Source organism: Macrobrachium nipponense, chromosome 8 (assembly GCF_015104395.2).
Source record: "Macrobrachium nipponense isolate FS-2020 chromosome 8, ASM1510439v2, whole genome shotgun sequence".
In the NCBI taxonomy this organism is placed as follows: Eukaryota; Metazoa; Arthropoda; class Malacostraca; order Decapoda; family Palaemonidae; genus Macrobrachium; species Macrobrachium nipponense.
Genome location: NC_087203.1, coordinates 7,196,869 through 7,216,868, shown reverse-complemented (window position 1 = coordinate 7,216,868; position 20,000 = coordinate 7,196,869). Strand labels below are relative to the sequence as shown.

Here is a 20,000-nt window from a genome sequence, read left to right as displayed (position 1 = left end):
TCTCGCCCAGGCGGTTAAGAAACGACTGACATGGTTCTTCACCAGATATACGCACGCATTGCCAGATCTCACAAGATTCCTTGCTTTCATCTGCGATTTAACCGGATCCAGCTAGGCGCTAGAAATGATCCTATTGTTAAGACCGAAGATTTGTTCGCGTATGAAACAATACGTAATTGGTGAATACAGTGTTGTGCTACAAAACAAGCGAATTAACCCTCTTCTTACGCCGAAGCGGTAAAAAAAAAATTTGTCTCCCGTGTGCCGGAGGGGTTTTTTGGAGTGAGAGCGGAAGCGGAAAAAAATATTTTTTTCAAAAAATCACAGCACGCTTAGTTTTCAAGATTAAGAGTTCATTTTTGGCTCCTATTTTTGTCAATGCTGAAGTTTAGTATGCAACCATCAGAAATGAAAAAACATTATCATTATCATATATAAATAATGCAATATATGATAGCGCAAAAACAATTTCAATATATAATATTCAAATCGCGCTGTGCGCAAAACGGTTAAAGGTAACAAGTTACTTTTTTTCTCGTTGTAATGGTACACTAAATTGCAATCAGTTTGGTATATAACACATTGTAAAACGATCAAAGCAACACAGAGAAAATATTATCACAAAATAATGCATGAATTCGTAACGCGCGGACGTAAACAAATATTTTTTTCAAAATTCACCATAATTCTAAATATTGTCCTAGGGACTTCCAATTACTTTCAAAATGGAGAAATGATTGAATATTACTATACTGTAAGAGTATTAGCTTACCAATTGCAGTTTTCGACCATATCTGACGAGTTAAAGTTGACCAAATGTCTAATTTTTTTTATATATATATTTTTTATATGCAATTATTTCGGTAAATAAGAAAAGTTACAACCTTCAAATATTTTTAGTTTTAGTCTACATGAAATTGTGCACATTTTCATATATAAAACTCTATGAATGCCTAATATGAAACGGAGCAAATATTCTGAGAATGGTACGTACGTATTTCGGAGATTTGTGGCGGAGAATCTGCGCGCGGAGGGGGAAGGAAAAAAAGATTTTTTTTTAAAATCACCATAAATCTAAATATTTTTTGCTAGAGACTTCGAATTTGTTTCAAGATGAAGATAAAAGACTGAATATTACTAGACTGTAAGAGTTTTAGCTTACAATAGCGTTTTTCTACCATTTCGGTAGAGTCAAAGTTGACCAAAACGTGGTTTTTTTTCTATTTATCGTGATTTATATGCAAATATTTCAAAAATGAGAAAAGCTACAACCTTCAATTATTTTTTGTTGTATTCTACATGGAATTGCACATTTTCATATATAAAACTTTATGTAACGGCTAATTTAAAATGGTGCAAACATTACCACAATCGCACATATGATTTTTTCGGAAGAGTTACCGCGAGGACGCAAAGAAAATGTTATTTTTTTCATAAAATTCACCATAAATCGAAATATTGTGCTAGAGACTTCCAATTTATTCGCAAAATTAAGGTAAAATGCTTGAATATTACTAGAATATAAGCGTTTTTTCGCTCAAATTGCGTTTTTCGACCATTTCGGTAGAGTCAAAGGTTTGACGACGTTGAAATTTTGGCAATTATCGTTATTTATATGAAAATATCTCAAAACTGATACAAGCTACAACCATGGGTTGTTTTTAGTTGTATTGTGCATGAAATTCCGCACATTTCAATATATAAAACTTTACATAACGGCTAATTTTAAAATGGTGCAAACATTACCACAATCAAATGTATGATTTTTTTTTCGAAGAGTTACTGCGCGCTGGACGTTAAGGAAAAAGTTTTTCAAAAAATTCACCATAAATCGAAATATTGTGCTAGAGTCTTTCAATTAGTTTGCAAATTTAAGGTAAATGATTAAAATTTATTACTAGAATATAAGCGTTTTAGCTTACATTGCATTTTTCGACCATTTCGGTAGATTCAAAGTTTGACCGAAGGTTGAAATTTTTGGCAATTATCGTTATTTATATGAAAATATCTCAAAATTGATAAAAGCTACAATCATGAGTATTTTTATTGTTGTATTCTTACATAAAAATGCGCACATTTTCATATATAATACTTCATGTAATGGCTAATTTACAATGGTACAAAAATTATGTCAAGTGACGAAATAACTTTCCGAGATGTGTCACAGATACTTTTTAGTGCGGAAGAAAGAAATTCGCGATTGCGTGCCCTGAGTGCCTGCGTATCGATTGTACAAAACAACACCTTGATCTGTGAACTCCCAGCATCCCCCAACTGCGTGATTCAAGAGTTTTTGGCTGGTAGCCTAAAAGTATTTTTCCGCGAATTTAAAAAAAACTTTTAAAAAAAAATTTGTATGTCGACGTAAATTACGTCCAATCGGCCACCCGAAGAGACAAAAAAATGTTGACGTAAAATACGTCCAGTCGGCGTTTAGGGTTTAAGCGTAAACTTTATAGATACTGCCCCCAAAGAGAAGACCCACAAATTAGTGAAAGTTCCCCGTGGAAAAGTGAATAACGTGTTCCACAAAAATCTGCGACAAAGTGGACCGCAAGAAACATGATACATGTAAACAGGGGGCACTGTACATTATGTTAGGTATCCTTCAGGCCCGAAAAACCACAAACAAAATGTTTGCCCTGTGAATATTACTTAGTATCTTTAGCATGAACTGGTGGGTGACTTATCCCTGGACAACATACTTGAACTCAGATGCTTTCACGCTAAAGTATGTTAAAAATAACATAAAATGACTACATACCTAACCTAGCATAAAGGCACATCATAACTTATCAAATGGAGGCATATTTGGTACACCAGGAAAATCAGGAAAGACTTGATTATCTGACGTCAACGAAGCACGCAGTTTTTCTTGATTTTGGTAAAAGTAATCTGAAATATTCCACTGAAAAAGAAATTTTGAAGATTACTAATTGCTGGCAGTATTTGGCAACAGTGTTGAAAATACAGTTTATTTAAAAAGTATGATGAGAATTTGTAAGTTTTAAAACCAATAGTGTAAGGTTTGGTTTATATATAAAAAAGCACATACATCTCACTGAAACCATTAAAACTTTTCCAAGACTATTTTTAGGAGAAATTATTGTAGTAATAACTAATTACAGCTTCTAAATGGCACTTCATTTCAGGGCCAATGTACAAGTAAGTGAGAGCTGGACTGAACAGTATTTTGGGTTAACTTACCATAAGACCAATAGCAGTGAGTGAAATATTAAGCTCTTGTGTCTGGGAACCAAATTTAGCTGCTGTATCTACAGTCAGTGGCAAACAAGCCCAAGGCATTAGGGGTAAAAAGTCTGTCACTACTAACTGTAGACACTGGAATGCAAGTCGAACTAGATGTTCACTGAAAAACAAAATTTACCTTTGGCATTTATTATATGATAGAAGTACCATTAAAGCTTAAATGGATTCCCATCATAAATACTAGTCAAAATCAATGTCTTTAACACTATATAAATATTTACATGTTTGCAATTAGAACTTCAAAACTATTAATTACCTATGATTGTCATTAATAGCCCCAATAATGTTAAGTATTAGAGGCCAGCCATGATGTAAAAGTTCACCACAAGAATGTAAAATATTTGCAAGAGCGACTCAAGCTGCTTCTGACGAACATCTGGATGCCCAACAAGCGACACTTCAGACAGTGGTGACAATAACAGTGTTTGCAGTTTCTGTAAAAATGCAAATAACGAAGCCAATAATATAAAACCCCCAACACAGTTATGGAAAAAGATGTTTTAACAGGGCTTAGATGGTGAAACGTTTTGTCAGTATTGTTAATTAATAATACCTGATTGTCTTTCAGAGGAGGATTATGCTTGTGTGTAAGAGCTGCCTTCACCAAGTATGTTACAGCTTCAACACCCCACTCTCGCATCCGCACATGGGGATGCTGGCAGACATCCAGGAGATGATTTGTAACTGGCCTCCAAAGGACTTCAACTCGACCAAGATTCACTACACCTACAACAAAAATGGATAGAAAACTTAAAAGACATTGAAAAAGATAGGAAAGATGAAATGCAAACACCAAAAACTGCAAATGTTCTAAAAATTAGGAATTTCCTGAATGAAAACTTAATGTAAAATATAATGATGTTGAATCAATTATGTTTCTTACAAGGCTATAACTGATAAATCAAATATGGTTCAATGACATCTTTTTCTGCACATTACATATAGTATACTATAAGTATCTGTTATGTGTTCCTTCTGAGATTACGTATAACTTTACACCTTCCCAGCTTGGTTTGAATATTGGAATTATAGAAATGAAGACTTACTTGTAAAGTATATATACATACTTACCAGTTCAAGAAGCTTAGCCACAGCAAAAAGTGATGGCTCTCTATTCGTATATGCAAGTTCCATAGACTCTCTTGATAACTGACAGAGAGCATCAATAAGATGATGAAGAGCAACATCATCAAGATGCTGAGATGATTCGAATAATCGACTCAACATGGATGACAAAACAGGCAAGTCTGCTATCACAGCTGTCGTAATAACTGCATTGGTTTCAGCAGTGCTTCTACCAGCCTGAAAAGTGCAGAAAAGCTGTTAATAGTATACCAGTAACTCCTGCTGCTAAAATACCTTAAAAGGCATCTATATTGTAAAGTACCCTAGTTCGCTTAGTTGCAGACTATTCTGGAGTTTAGGGGGAGTTTTTTTTTTTTGTTTTTTTTTTTTTTTTTTTTTTTTAGAAATACTTAATCAAGCTTCAAGAAGCACTCTTACATACAGTAATTCCTCCTCATTTCTAAAACCATCAAAACCTAACATAAATGAGCAACTGCTGTAATATACAACATAAATAGAAACATACTGAGACAACAATAAATCTTTAACCATTGCTAATTAATTAAAGTCTTGTAGTTAAATTCTACTTATCCTGGTTTGCAAAATAAATTTTTTGTACTTATTAACCCAATTGCAAACCAAATTTTTTTACTTATTAACCCACAAAACAGAAAATTGCATGTAAATGTCACAATTACAGTGCTTTGTTTTAAGGTAATAAAATGGGTATTAAATTCAAGGCATTTTCAGGGAATGTTGTCAGTCACATTTGTTATTGCTTTTGTAGCTTTTTTTTTATTTAATTCCTATTTTGCTATATTATAGTCAATGCAACAGCATGTGCCACTATGACACCTGCACTTTGCCATCTACTGTATATAAGTTTTGGTGGATATATATAATCTATGCATGCACTTTTATAAGCTGTTTCTTTATTATTATTATTATGAGGGGGGGGGGACTCTCTATCCCAATAGTATATATAATGTTCTAAGTGGGGTCCACAATAATAAAAAATGTTGCGAGGGGTTAGTGTATAATTTTAAAACTCTTTACAAAAAGCTTTGCGAACCCTTCCCTGGGTTCATCTTCAGTCCAAATGAACAATTAGGCACACCATGTACCGAGGTGAATTTTAAAAATAAAACAACAAGAGTTGCTGAAGATTGTTGACACTGGTCGTTAGCTCGTTTAAGGACCAGGTGATGAAGAAAGAGGGCAGTTAACTCCAACTATACTCTGGCTACAAAAGGCTGAGACTCCAAAAAGTGATTAAACACTGCTGCCATATTTTCTTAAAATCGTTCAAACTTTTCAGGAAAAAGGGTGACACTTTGGTGGATTTGGCAGATTTTTTCGAGTGCGCTGCCATTTCCTCGTGTATGATGATTAACCCTTAAACGCCGAAGTGGTATATTAAAAGTCGCCTTCTCGGAGTGAGCGCGGAAGCGGGAAAAAATATTTTTTTTTTCAAAAAATCAGAAACGCGCTTAGTTTTTCAAGATCAGAGTTCATTTTTGGATCCTTTTCTTGTCATTGCCTGAAGTTTAGTATGCAACCATCAGAAATGAAAAAAATTATCATTATCATATATAAATTAATGCAATATATGATAGCACGAAAATAAAATTTCATAAATAATTGTATTTCAAATCGCTCTATGCGCAAAAACGGTTTAAGGTAACAAGTTACTTTTTTTCGTTGTACTTGTACACTAAATTGCGATCATTTTGGTATATAACACATTGTAAAACGATAAAATCAACACAGAGAAAATATTATCACAAAATGATGCATGAATTCGTAATGCTCTGACGTAAACAAATATTTCTTTCAAAATTCACCAACATAAATCTATTAAATTGTCCTAGAGACTTCCAATTTGTTTCAAAATGAAGACAAATGATTGAATATTACTATACTGTAAGAGTATTAGCTTACAATTGCAGTTTTCGACCATCTCTGACGCGTTAAACTTGACCGAATGTCGAATCTTTTTATATTTTTTTTATATGCAAGTTATTTCGGAAATTGGAAAGGCTACAACATTCAAATATTTTTCGTTTTATTCTAAATGAAATGCGCACATTTTCATATATAAAACTCTATGAAAATGCCTAATATGAAATGGAGCAAATATTCCGAGAATGTAATGTACAACATTTCGGAGATTTGCGGGGGAGAATCTGCACGCTAGAGACTTCGAATATTACTACACTGTAAGAGTTTTAGCTTACCAAATTGCGTTTTTCACCATTTCGGTAGAGTCAAAGTTGACCGAACACGAAGTTTTTTGTTCTATTTATCGTGATTTATATGCAAATAATTCGAAAATGAGAAAAGCTAACAACCTTCAATTTTTATTTTTTTTTTGTATTCTACATGAAATTGCGCACATTTTCATATATAAAACTTTATGTAACGGCTAATTTAAAATGGTGCAAACATTACCACAATCGCACGTATGATTTTTTCGAAAGAGTTACCGCGCGGACGTAAAGAAAATGTTATTTTTTCATAACAAAATTCACCATAAATCAAAAAATATTGTGTTAGAGACTTCCAATTTCTTGCAAAATTAAGGTAAATGATTGAATGTTACTAGAATATGAGTTTTAGCTTACAATTGCGTTTTTTGACCATTTCGGTAGAGTCAAAGGTTTGACCAAAGGTTGAAAATGTCACTTATCATTTTTATATGAAAATATCTCAAAACTCATAAAAGGTACAACCATGGGTTGTTTTTAGTTGTATTGTGCATGAAATTCCGCACATTTCAATATATAAAACTTTAGGTAACGGCTAATTTAAATGGTGCAAACATTACCACAATCGCACGTATGATTTTTTCGGAAGAGTTACCAAGCAACGTAAGGAAAAGTTTTTTCATAAATTCACCATAAATCGAAATATTGTGGTAGAGACTTCCAATTTGTTGCAAAATGAAGGTAAATGATTGAATATTACTAAAATATAAGAGTGTTAGCTTACATTGCGTTTTTCGACCATTTCGTAGAGTCAAAGTTGACTGAAGGTTGAAATTTTGGCACTTATCGTTATTATATGAAAATATCTCAAAACTGATAAAAGCTACAACCATGAGTATTTTTTTGTTGTATTTTACATAAAAATGTGCACATTTTCATATATAATACTCCATGCCAGTAATGGCTAATTTAAAATGGTAAAAAAATCATGTCAAAGTGACAAAATAATTTCTGAGATGTGTCACCGATACTTTTTAGTGCGGCAAGAAAGAAATTCGCGCGCCTGCGTAACGATTGTAAACAAAACAACACCATTGATCCGTGAACTCCCAGCATTCCCTCCCCCAAGGTGCGTGAATCAAAAGTTTTAGGCTGGTAGGGCTATAAGTATTTTTTCCGCGAATTTTTAAAAAAACTTTTGTATGTTGACGTAAAATACGTTCCAGTCGGCACCCGAGACACAAAAAATGTTTTGACGTAAAATACGTCCAGTCGGCGTTAAAGGGTTAAGGGAAGTGACCGCCAAGGGTCACAGTTAAGAGGTTTGTCTGTCACCTCCCTCCATATAAATAACACAAAACCGCAAAACACGGAGATCAAAAAAAAACATTATACAACTTGGATCTTGCTATACATTTTTCAAGTTGCTTGATACAAAAAATTTTAATTGGGTTATATATATATATATATATATATATATATATATATATATATATATATATATATATATATATGTTTTAATATATATGTATATATATATAGTTTGATATATATGATATATATATATAGATATATATATATATATATATATATATATATATATATATAGATATATAGATATATATATATGTATGTATATAAATATATATATATATATATATATATATATATATACTATATATATATATATATATATATATAAATAAATATTATATATCTATATATATATATATATATATATCATATATATATATATATATATATATATATATATATATATATATATATATATATATATATACATATGAAATACATACATACATACATCATACATACATACATACATACATACATACATACATATATATATATATATATATATATATATATATATATATATATAATATATATATCTTAATATATATAACCCAATTAAAATTTTGTATATATATATATATATATAGCATATATATATATATATATATGTATATATATATAAAGGATTTTTGACGTAAGGAAAATCTATTTCTGGGCGATTGGCTCGTGTCGCCAGCGAAATATCCTTTAAATCTATTATTTCTAGGGTAAAGTACTAACACATACCCAGAGAATAAATAAAATAAAGAAAAAGGTCAGTATAACTGACATCGCTCACCTCCAGGAGGGTGTCGGTATGAACACTAGGCGAGTGAGACCACTACCACGAGCCAAATGCCAATAGAAATCTCCCACTACAAAAACCCTCAAGAGGGGAGCCGACCCACAGAGTGAGCAGCTCGTACTACTACTACTCCATCCCATGCTGCCGACTGCTGCGCTACTGGTGGCCATCCTGAAGTTAGCAGACAATCTTGGGCGAAGGGATGGGTAGGGTGGGATTTCGCTGGCGACACGAGCCAATCGCCCAGAAATAGATTTTTCCTTACGTCAAAATCCCTTTTCTGGGCTCAGCTCGTGTCGCTGCGCGAAATCGTACCAGAGAAATAGCACAAGATTGTAAACAAAAGTAAAATTAAAATAAATCAGAATAGGTCTCAATAAAAGATAAAAAAATATATATAAAGAGAATATAATTGCTAAAAGATACAAATACACAGGGGTATAAATTATAAATATGCTTAAATTACCCTTAAATCTAATCATGTTGTTAATATAAGGTAATTTACATATATACAGGTAAAATGCTTACATGTATCAAATGATATCTGTGTAACAGCATGTATCAAAAGTATAATAGCAATTAATATAAATAACCAACGATAATAATATATAAAGGAATGTATATGACTTAATATACAAAACCCGTACCATTATAATATGATGTATCCCCTAGCAGAAAAAATAAGGGGAAACATCCATGAGATTAATGTTTATAATCATTTGTGAGTGTCCCTAGCCAGACAATAAGGGGCACCCACTACACTATCATAAAAGCAGCTAAGACACAAGGTGAATGCAATGACAAGGTAGGAATAGACGAACTTTTGGGTGAGGGCAGGTAGAAAGGAGGACTGAATCTTCTACTACAAATTAGCTAGAGTCAGGGGAAACTATGTTACCCGCTGCTACTGCTGGGAATTTCAGAGCTTCCAAGGATTTAAGGTAGTGACGTTTGAACACTGTCGGTGATTTCCATCCAGTATACTTTTTCAACTCATCGAAGTTCATATGTTGGTAAATAATTAATTGAGGTGGCTACTGCTCTGACATCATGTGCTTTCGGGAAAGAGTCAGGATTGGCTTGCTTAATAAAGTACAGGATTTGCTGCCTGATGCCTTTAATGGATAAAGTTCCACCTTTTTCCTCTTAAAGAGGGGACCCGATGAAGATGAGGAGGGTCCTGGACAGAAAGGCTCGTAAGGTTAAAACTGGGCAAAGGGATACATCTTGTGGAAGGGGCAGTACCTTCCAAGGTTCCCACCTCATCAAAGGATCTTCATTCTTTGCTAAAAAGCTACGTTCCGGAGAAAGTAGGACTTCCCCCCCCTGTGGGAAGGAATTGAATATGATCCGGGTCCCTGGATAGAGCCGACAGTTCTGAAATTCTTGCTCCTGAAGCTAAGCTTAATAAAAAAGGGTTTTTTTTCTTAAGAGCATTATAAACGAGCATGTGTCATTATCAGTGTTTCGTAAGCCAGTTTTAGAACATCGTTTAAGAACCATGAAACTGACGTAGGCCTTACAGAAGGCCTAAGCCTAGCACATGCCTTAGGAATAGACGAGAAGTAAGAATCCGTCAAGTCTATGTTGAATCCAAATTGAAATATCTTTTCAAAGCTGACTTGTTTGTCGTAATTGTGCTAGCTGCTAACCTTTTTCCAAATAAGGATCTGAAAAAGGATATGCTGAATTAACTGTCATGATTCTAATATCCGATTCTCTCAGGAAGATTGCTAACTTTTTGACAGCAGCATCATACTGTCTCAAAGTTGAATACCCTTTTATATCGGAGTTCCAAGAAGAGAATATTCTGAGGTCAATATTCGCATCTCTTTTTGCCGCAAAAACTTCATGAAATCCCATAAAGTTAGGGTTTTGAGAATCCCTGAGGAAGCGAACACCAGTCTTCGTTTGTACTGACTGGGAGAGCTTGGGACTGGGGATCCGAAGAGGAGGACGAAGGCCCAGCTCCAAAATTAGAGGATACCAGTTGCTCTTCGGCCAGTCTGGGGCTACTAGAGCCACTTGACCCTTGAATGTCCTGAGTTTTGTTCAATACTTTCATGAGGAGATTCACTGGAGGGAAGTACATAAATCTTCTCCCAGTTGTTTCCAGTCTAGAGCCAGGGCGTCCGTGGCATAGGCCAGAGGGTCCAGTTGGGGGCTACATAACACGTAGTTTGTGGTTCGCTTGGGATGCGAAGAGATCCACCTGTAGCCCTGGAACTCTTTGAAGGATCCATTGGAACGAAACTGTTGTCCAGTGACCATTCCGACTCTAGGGGTACTGATCGGGATAGGGCGTCTGCTATGACGTTTCTCACTCCAGCTATGTGAGTGGAGGAAAGATGCCAACTGAACTTGTCTGCCAGGGAGAAGATGGCTATCATGACGTGATTTAGATGACGTGACTTGGAGCCTCCTCTGTTTATACAATGTACTACCACTGCGCTGTCCAGGACTAGCTTTATGTTGGGAGTACTTTGGTGGGCGTAACCTTTTTAGAGTCAAGAACACTGCCATTGCCTCCAGTACGTTTTATATGGAACTGACGGAACTGAGGTGACCAGTCCCTTGAACCTTTTTGACCTGGGAATACCCTCCCCAGCCGCTTAAGGACGCGTCTGTGTGGATGGTGATCCCTGGGGTGGAGGGAACTGAAGGGGTACTGACATTGACAAATTCTTGACTCTCGCCCACGGCCAGTAAGTCGATTCTTTAGAATCGAGGCACTGAGGATAGTTTTTGTCCCTGGACCTGACATTTGCTCGCGAGCGCCAGATTCTGGTTAGGTCTTTCAGTTTGGCTTTCATTAAGACGTTCGTCACTGATGCAAACTGGAGAGAACCCAGGATCCTTTCCTGAGCTCTCCTTGACGCTAGTTTGTGACTTAGAAATTGCTTGACTGACTTCGCTATTTCTTTCCTTTTGGTTGATGGAATCGACAGAGTGTGGGAGGATAGATTCCATTGAATGCCCAGCCACTGAAAGTCTGACTCTGGAGTGAGTCTTGATTTGGACCTGTTTATCTTGAAGCCTAGATATTCCAGGAACTGAATCACTTTCAGTGTAGCTCTGTTGCATTCCTCGACTGTTGGGGCCCAGATCAACCAATCGTCGAGATACGCTACTACCATAATCCCTTGTGATCTGAGTTGTTGCACTACCACTTCCGCTAGCTTCGTGAACACTCTGGGTGCCACGTTGAGTCCGAATGGAACTACCTTGAAGGAGAATGTCTGGTCTCCTATCTTGAAACCCAGATACGGACGGAAGTGTCTTGCAATAGGGATATGATAGTAAGGCGTCTGTAAGATCGATAGAGTGGTGACCGGCCCCACGGGGAAGTAAGGTCCGACACCTGTGAGATCGTGAGCATCTTGAACTTGTCGCAGCGGATGGCTAAGTTTAAGCGGGACAAGTCTAAGATTACCCTTCTTTTTTGTGAGCCTTTCTTTGGCACGCTGAACAGCGACCTTGAAATTTTTAATCTCTTGACTCTCGCTACAGCTCCTTTCTGAAGAGGTCCTCCGCGTACTCTGTCAATTCTTTTGGAAGGAAGTTGACGGAAAGGTCTGGCTGGAGGTGGGTTCGTCAACCACTCCAACCAGCCCTTTTGACACTATGCTCTGAGCCCATTGGCTGAAGTTCCACCGGTGGCGAAAGTGAAACAGCCTCCCTCCTACCTGAAGTTCTTCATTGGTTCTGGTAACCCCGCCTCGGCCTCCTCTGAAGTGCTTTCCCCTATTAAAGGGGCCTCCCGATCCTCTCCCACGAAAGGACCGCTTACCTCTGCCTCCCTTACCCGAGCGGTCATACTTCTGAGAGCTTGACTCTCGAAGGCTTGATTGTAAGCTGGAGAGATGGCGTAAGAGGTGGAGGGCTGAGGCTGAGGGGATATCACATAAATTGGCTGTGATTGACCTTTAGAAGTGGAGGGTTGGGCTGTCTGCACTAACGGTACCGCCGAAACTTGTTGAGAAAAGCGTGGTTGCTTTTTCTGGTAAGGTTGGAAACGCTGGGTTTCCTTGTCCCTTACCTTTAGCTGTCAGGTCTTGCCTCCTCTTAGCCGTAAGGCCCCAACGGTCCTTAAGGCTCTGGTTCAACCTTGTAGCCTCTGACTGGACTTCCTTAACCATAGCTTTTGGGGAAGAGATCTGCTCCCCCAGATGCTAGACGAGAGTAACCTATTCGGTTCATGCCGAATGGTTGCCTCTTGTAGGACATGCTTCCTACAATTCGTCCGAGCTAGTGGCAAACTCAAACATATGACTGTACCGTTTGAGTCAGGGCTTTGGTCATGAGCTTAAAAATCGGTTCTGATCCATAAGCCATGGTTGCTACCTCAGACATAGCCATAGAATTGATCGATCTGGCTAGTCGCGATTTGCGTCAAATTCAGCCTGAATAAGGCTATCTGGGAGCCTGGGTAGCTTTTCACCAAACTGCTCCATAGCACAGTCCGGTTTGAGTTTGCCAGCTGAGAATGTGTTCGGCAAGTCTTCCCACAATTCTCCAACTGAAGGGAGCAACGGAGATGTGGGATCTGCTTCCTTCAACTGCGGTATAGGTTCCCCCTTCTGGGCCGCTGGGATGGTCGACCTCGCGATCTTGGTTAGGAACGGGAGCGGGGTACTCTCATCCATTGTGAAATGGTAAAGGGACTCTTAAACGGTTGTATCTTGGTATTAGAACAATCCATGTCCTCTAACACCTGAGCCATTCTCTCTGAGCCTGGTCCGTGAATAGAGGACTGTCTCCTTAGGTACCCATATCGTCCCGAACCATAGCCGAGGGTGTGAGGCCTTGCGTAGCCTATGAACGGAGGCTGGAGGTCTTCCGGGTAGAACTCGAAGTCCTCTATTCTTCGAGTCCCAAATTCCGGTATAGAGATGAGACCGTCCTGGAAGGGGGCGTATGACGCTACTCTCCACGGGTTGTTCATAGAGAACGGAGGTAGTGAGTCATACGAGGAAGCTGAGTTCCACTTGTGTTGGAAAGTGGAGGAGGAGGCTAGAGGAGCTTCTCTCAGCCCGGCTATAATGGAGTCCTGGGAAGTAATCCTATCCGACAGACGAGAGATCATTTGTTCCATGCTACTCTTTAGGGACCCAACAGGTCGCCCACCTGTTTGCAACAGGCCAGCATTGGAGTCCAAAAGCCGGAGCTGCTGCGGAGGAGGGGAGGCTCTGAATTGGAAACCAATGGTAGCGGAACTGGTGACTCTGCCAGAGTGCGAGATCTCTCTCTGGAGGATTTACTCCTCGAGGACTTAGAGCCGGAGCTAGAAGCTTTAGACCTGTCTGCTCCGGGATTCCCAGCCGGAGGCTTACGGGAGGAGGATGAAGCCGAAGTCGTCTTCTTAGACGACGACGACGTCTTAGTCAAGGTCATCACTTTAGCCTTGACCTTAGGTCTAACCGAAGCGTCAGGAGGAGAATATATTTCGTCACCCGTAAAGCCTTGGAAGGATGGAGAGGTTGCAGGGGTAGAAGAAACAGTCACCCCAAGGGTGATCCTTGGGTGTCCACCTTACCTACCTCGACCAACAGGTCGTCTATACCTACCATAGGTTCAACATTAATATCGAGGGTCGCGACATCCGTAGAGATATCCTGGTCTTGATCAGTTAATGAGGCAGCCAGCTGTTGTTGGATGAAGGCGATAGTCGGAGCCGCATCTAACCGGGTCGACGTATCCTGTCGCCTTGCCTCCGGGAAGATTAATAATGCCAACCGCTTCTCCAGGATGTAGGGCTGTCCCTTAGCGGCGTTTTTCCCAAAACCGCCGACCCAGGCCGCAGGGTAGCCAGTGCGGTATCCCTTACTGCCGGCGCCTGGAAGAGAGGGCGTAGTTTAGATTTAAGAGTCACTTAAACTAAAAACTTAAAGTATAACTTAAACTAGATGTCTTAAGTTAAAGTAAATGATGAAAACTTAAGCACTAAAATAGAAGCGGAGCAGCTACTGGAGAAGGAATACTTTACCCCTTCCAAAAGCTGGCTCACCAGATCGTAACATATGGTACACGTCTCATGGTACCAGACCTGGATGTCCCCGTGCGGAGTCGCGCATGGAGCATGGGACCGGCAAACTTCGTGTCCACATGGGTCCTGAAGTGTGGCGGAACATCACCCGGATGCTCACAGTTGGTGGCCTGTAAGTGGGAAGACACATGAGTATCTTAAAAAACATCAACTTACAGACTAAAGGACAGAAGAACTCCGTTGCATGCCGGAGCTCGGAAAAAATTTGGGCATAACCCCTCCCTGCAACGCCTGAATAGGCTAATAAGGAGAGATCCGGTAAAACATGTAAGGGATGGGGGATGGTTTAAGGTACTTAAGATAAAATTATAGATAACTTAAAACCTAAAAACACAAGCGAACCGGACTAAGTCCAGTGCGTAGCGGAGTGTAGTAACTCAGCAATACGGTAGGTTAGTAGAGACCCACTGTATGCTCCGGTCCACTCTACTGGGTGGACTAACATCTTCCGCTGGATACCAGGACTCCGATCAGGAAGGAGCCCTAGTAAGGTGGGAAAGGCGAGAAGGACATACAGGCTCGAGCTAGCCCGGAGCGACAAGGAAGCGCGGGAGGGGGGGGAAGGCCAGCAGCACCCCCCACTACGTACCAACGGCCGGACCGAGAAGCCGGAGAGGTCGAGACCAGTCTGGGTCTGTCCCGACTCCCTAGCCTCTCCGCCTGAGGGGAGAGAGGGAGGCAGGCTCGGGTATTGCGGAGCGAGCATGGGCAGACCGACCCACCCCCGCCCGTACTCTATGGAAGAGCGGGAGGGGGGGGAAGGGTGACTGGACAGGACGTCTGGCTGTCCCGTGATCACGAAGTTGACCACGAGGCGGGGTAAGACCAAATACGACAACTAAGCCTAGGACAAACCAACTGATCAGAGAGATGCTATCGGGAAGCAAACTGAACTGAAAAGCGGTAGCATATAGGCCCACTGGGCCAAAACCAACTGATCAGAGAGATGCTATAGGGAAGCAACCGAACTGATGAGCGGTAGTATAGGCTCAATGAGCCAGGACCTAGGCTAAGCCAGACGCCTAACTAACCCAACTATAACAAAATACACAGTATAAATAAATAAAAATGAAAGAAAGAAAGCAATATAGCAGGAGAAAAAAAAATCCAGGAGTGTACGACTAACCCGAAGGCAAGTCTACCACTCAAGCGAGTCAGAGGCCTGATACTAGAACCTGACTAGGGTCTGGATAGAAGAAGCCTACATAAGGTAAAATCCATGCATGCATGATAACCTGAGTAGACCGTATCCTAAGTAAAGCGGATAATATATAGAGCGTACATAAATAAGGGGATGTTCTAGGTATGGGAGACCAAGAACGAACCCACCACGAGGCAGAACTATGCTGCCATGCTTCCGACCCCGAGATCGTATTTATACCTAAAAAACGGCAAATACTGTCTCAGGGCCGGAAAAAACCAACTAACCGTAAATACTGAGTACTTAACTTAGCTGCTGCGATAGCTGCACGCTCCATGATAGATATCCAATGAAAGGGCACAAAAAAACACAGAGAGAAAAATAACACGTGTGACTCGTGTGCGCTAACTGAAAAGGATGTCCACCAGAGGCGCAGCAGTCGGCCCCCACCCAAGCATGGGATGGAGTAGTAGTAGTACGAGCTGCTCACTCTGTGGGGTCGGCTCCCCTCTTGGAGGGTTTTTGTAGTGGGAGATTTCTATTGGCATTTGGTCGTGGTAGTGGTCTCACTCGCCTAGTGTTCATACCGACACCCTCTGGAGGGTGAGCGAGTCAGTTATACTGACCTTTTTCTTTATTTTATTTATTCTCTGGTATGTGTTAGTACATTTACCCTAGAAATAATAGATTTCTTAAAGGATATTTCGCGCAGCGACACGAGCTGAGCCAGAAAATTAAATATAGATATAGATATATATATATATATATATATTATATATATATATATATATATATAGTATGTATGTTATAGTATATATATATGTAGTATATATATATATATATATATATATATATATATATATATATATATACTATAATATATATATATATATATATATATATATATACGTATATAAATAAATAGTATATAATATATTATATATAATATATATATTATATATTATATATATAGATAATATATATATATATATATATATATATATATATATATATGACTGGTAAAAATGTTCTGTAACAACAGAATTCCATCTAATAAAAGGAGCCCATAAAAACACCAAAACCTGTAGAGAGAAAAGTACTATATTTAAGAGACTGCTGTCTCTCTCTTCAGGTATATGAATGAGAAAAGTTTACAGAAAAGGTGGTATTTATACCAAGAGATTCGTCCACAATTAAAGCCAAATTTAGGTCACCCCCGCTGATAATCTTCCTTTAATCTTCTTAAGCGTTGGGTTGAATGAACACTGCGTCGACGATGTCCCCGATGTCCAATTCCCTTTTGAGATGTTCATTACCTGCTTCTCTTTTATTAAGGCCGATTCCATCATTTGACTCTTGTACCGGCAGGACTGTGACCAATCTTACATCGGGTTTACAGGATAAATCACTTCCCCAAAGATTAATACAACACAAACGGTCAGTTAGGTATGGACAACAGAACTCGGCTATTTTCAACCATATAAATGAACATAACCATAGAATAAACTGGAAATATGTCACGTGTAATTTATAGCAGCAACTGCCGGTACAAGAGTCAAATGATGGAATCGGCCTTATAAAAGAGAAGCAGGTAATGAACATCTCAAAAGGGAATTGGACATCGGACATCGTCGACGCAGTGTTCATTCAACCAACGCTTAAGAGATTAAAGGAAGATTATCAGCGGGTGTGACCTAAATTGGCTTACTTGTGGACGAATCTCTTGGTATAAATACCACCTTTTCTGTAAACTTTTCTCATCCATATACCTGAAGAGAGAGACAGCAGTCTCTGAAATATAGTACATTTCTCTCTACATTTTGGTGTTTTTATGGGCTCCTTTTATTAGATGGAATTCTGTTGTTACAGAACATTTTTACCAGTCATTGTTAGCCCATTATGGAATTCAACCGCCTTTCCACGATTCTTCACTCACTTCCAGAAGTCAAGCCAGTTTTCCGCAAGTTTGAAAAAGAACTGAACAGACTACACCGGCTGAAAAACCAAAAAAACACTTTTGGAAGAATGCCTCAAAGAACATAGTACTTCCAAAAATGTACGGATTTGGAGATGGACTCTGCAATCAAACCCCTTCCCTCTATCACACAGATTTTCCTGGAAGAAAGAATCACCAATACGAGAAACGACATCTTCGTGCTACGCAGAGTGTATATGGAACTCAATCTAATCTTCGCCTCCTCACTACGGACCACGTATACAGGTATCTGATTTCATTCTGTTCCGACATTGCTGCTATAATAGCGTGACTCATTCCAACAGACTTTACGCAAGTTAAATAATAACCTAATAGATAATAGCGCATGGAATAATCTTGAACAACAAGACAAAGTTTTAAACGTATCCACACCCCCCTTACTGTAAATCAACATTTAGTTTTAAATTTAGGCTTATCCTTGCCCTTATGCCAGACCGCAAAAACAACCTAGACTTCATAGTGGCTTTTGATAAATTCGTATCTGACAAAAACTACAGCCGGGAAGAGATATGTTTAAAAGGAGTGTTACTAAATGCTTTAACTGACCTTCATAAAGAAATATCCTGTTCCCCCGCAGATTCATGATAGCCAACCATCCACTTCGCTTAAAAAAAGTTGAGGATGTTATCAATAAGTTAGATCCGACACAAGACCGGCAAAATTGTAATAATGGACAAGACTTCTACCTCGACAAAATCAACCAGCTCCTTAGCGACACAAAATACTTACGAAAAACTGACGAAAAAATCCCCTCCAGAATGTTCCCACAGAATTTTTTTGGAAAGTAAGATTAATTGGCCAAGACAAAAAGAGTATTGAACTATTAGAGAAATTTAAAGTAATTAATCCTAAATTACCCTACTACTGGTCTTCCCAAAACTCACAAAGACAATCTTCCATTCAGGACCCATATCGTTTCATGCGGCCGGAGCTTTCAATTACAAAATTTCTACAAATGGTTAGCTGGCCTCCTTTCTCCTTTTTTTAGGCACTTTTTCTCCCAGTCACATCAAACATTCGGAAGACTTTTGTCACAAATTCAGAGAAGCACATATACCACTTCACAACATAAAACTTTTAAGCCTTGACGTAGACTCCCTATTCACAAAAGTACCAGTACAGGACGTTCTTCAGTTTTTTAAGGGAAAAATTATCCCCTATTCAGATCATTTCCCTTTGGCACTTGACAAAATAATAAAGTTAGTTGAATTATGTGCATCTAATAACGTATTTTCATTCGGGGAATCATTCTACAAGCAAAATTCGGGGGGTGTAGTATGGGTAGTCCTTTAAGTCCTATTTTAGCCAATCTGTACATGGAATACTTTGAAACTACAGTAATAAATGCAATAAAACCAAAACATGCTGTGGATGAGATACGTGGATGACATACTAACATTTTGGGATAATAAGTGGGGTAATTTTAATGAATTCCTCTCAAAATTAAACGCATTAGTGCCCAGCATCAAATTTAAAGTTGAATGGTAAACAGACAACAAAATTCCTTTTCTTGATGTTTTAATAATCAGAGACACGACAGAATAAAACAAATTTACCATATACAGAAAAACCAACGTTCTCACTTTCATATATTCACTACTTTAGCTATCATGACAACCTACTCAAGATAGGTGTAGCTAGCAACCTATTCTTAAGAGCCTTACGAATTTGTTTCCCCCAGATTTCCTGGAAAAAGAATTTGAACTAATTCGCAAGCAACTTTCATCTTAAGTATCCTGACCATATAATTGAGGAAAAGCAATTCAAAAAGCAAACGTAATTTTCTACCGACCCCCTAAAGACAAGACCAGAGACACACCCAACAATAAAAATAAAAATTCCCCACCTGGAGACGATTAAGAGAGTAACTCACACCCGTTGGGAAATCCAACCCTTTTGCATTTACCTACCCAAATACTTAGCCAAAATCCTGATTAACGTCCAACAAAAGACATCGCCCAAAGACTCTGGTGGGGTATATGAGATCCCATGCCAGGACTGTGACCAATCTTACATCGGATTTACAGGTAAATCACTTCCCCAAAGATTAATACAACACAAACGGTCAGATAGGTATGGACAACAGAACTCGGCTATTTTCAACCATATAAATG

General features: G+C 38.6%; 1 protein-coding gene and 1 long non-coding RNA gene across 2 annotated transcripts in view; one reads left to right on the top strand and one right to left on the bottom strand.

Annotated features, from left to right (window-relative positions):
• Positions 1-20,000, top strand: part of LOC135222605 (protein MON2 homolog) — a 325,482-nt gene that overhangs the window by 192,227 nt on the left and 113,255 nt on the right.
• Positions 2,787-3,991, bottom strand: LOC135223210 (uncharacterized). Its single transcript, XR_010316419.1, has 4 exons — positions 3,824-3,991; positions 3,527-3,704; positions 3,208-3,370; positions 2,787-2,908 (listed from the first exon to the last, which is right to left on the bottom strand). It is a non-coding gene; the product is annotated as an uncharacterized LOC135223210 (long non-coding RNA).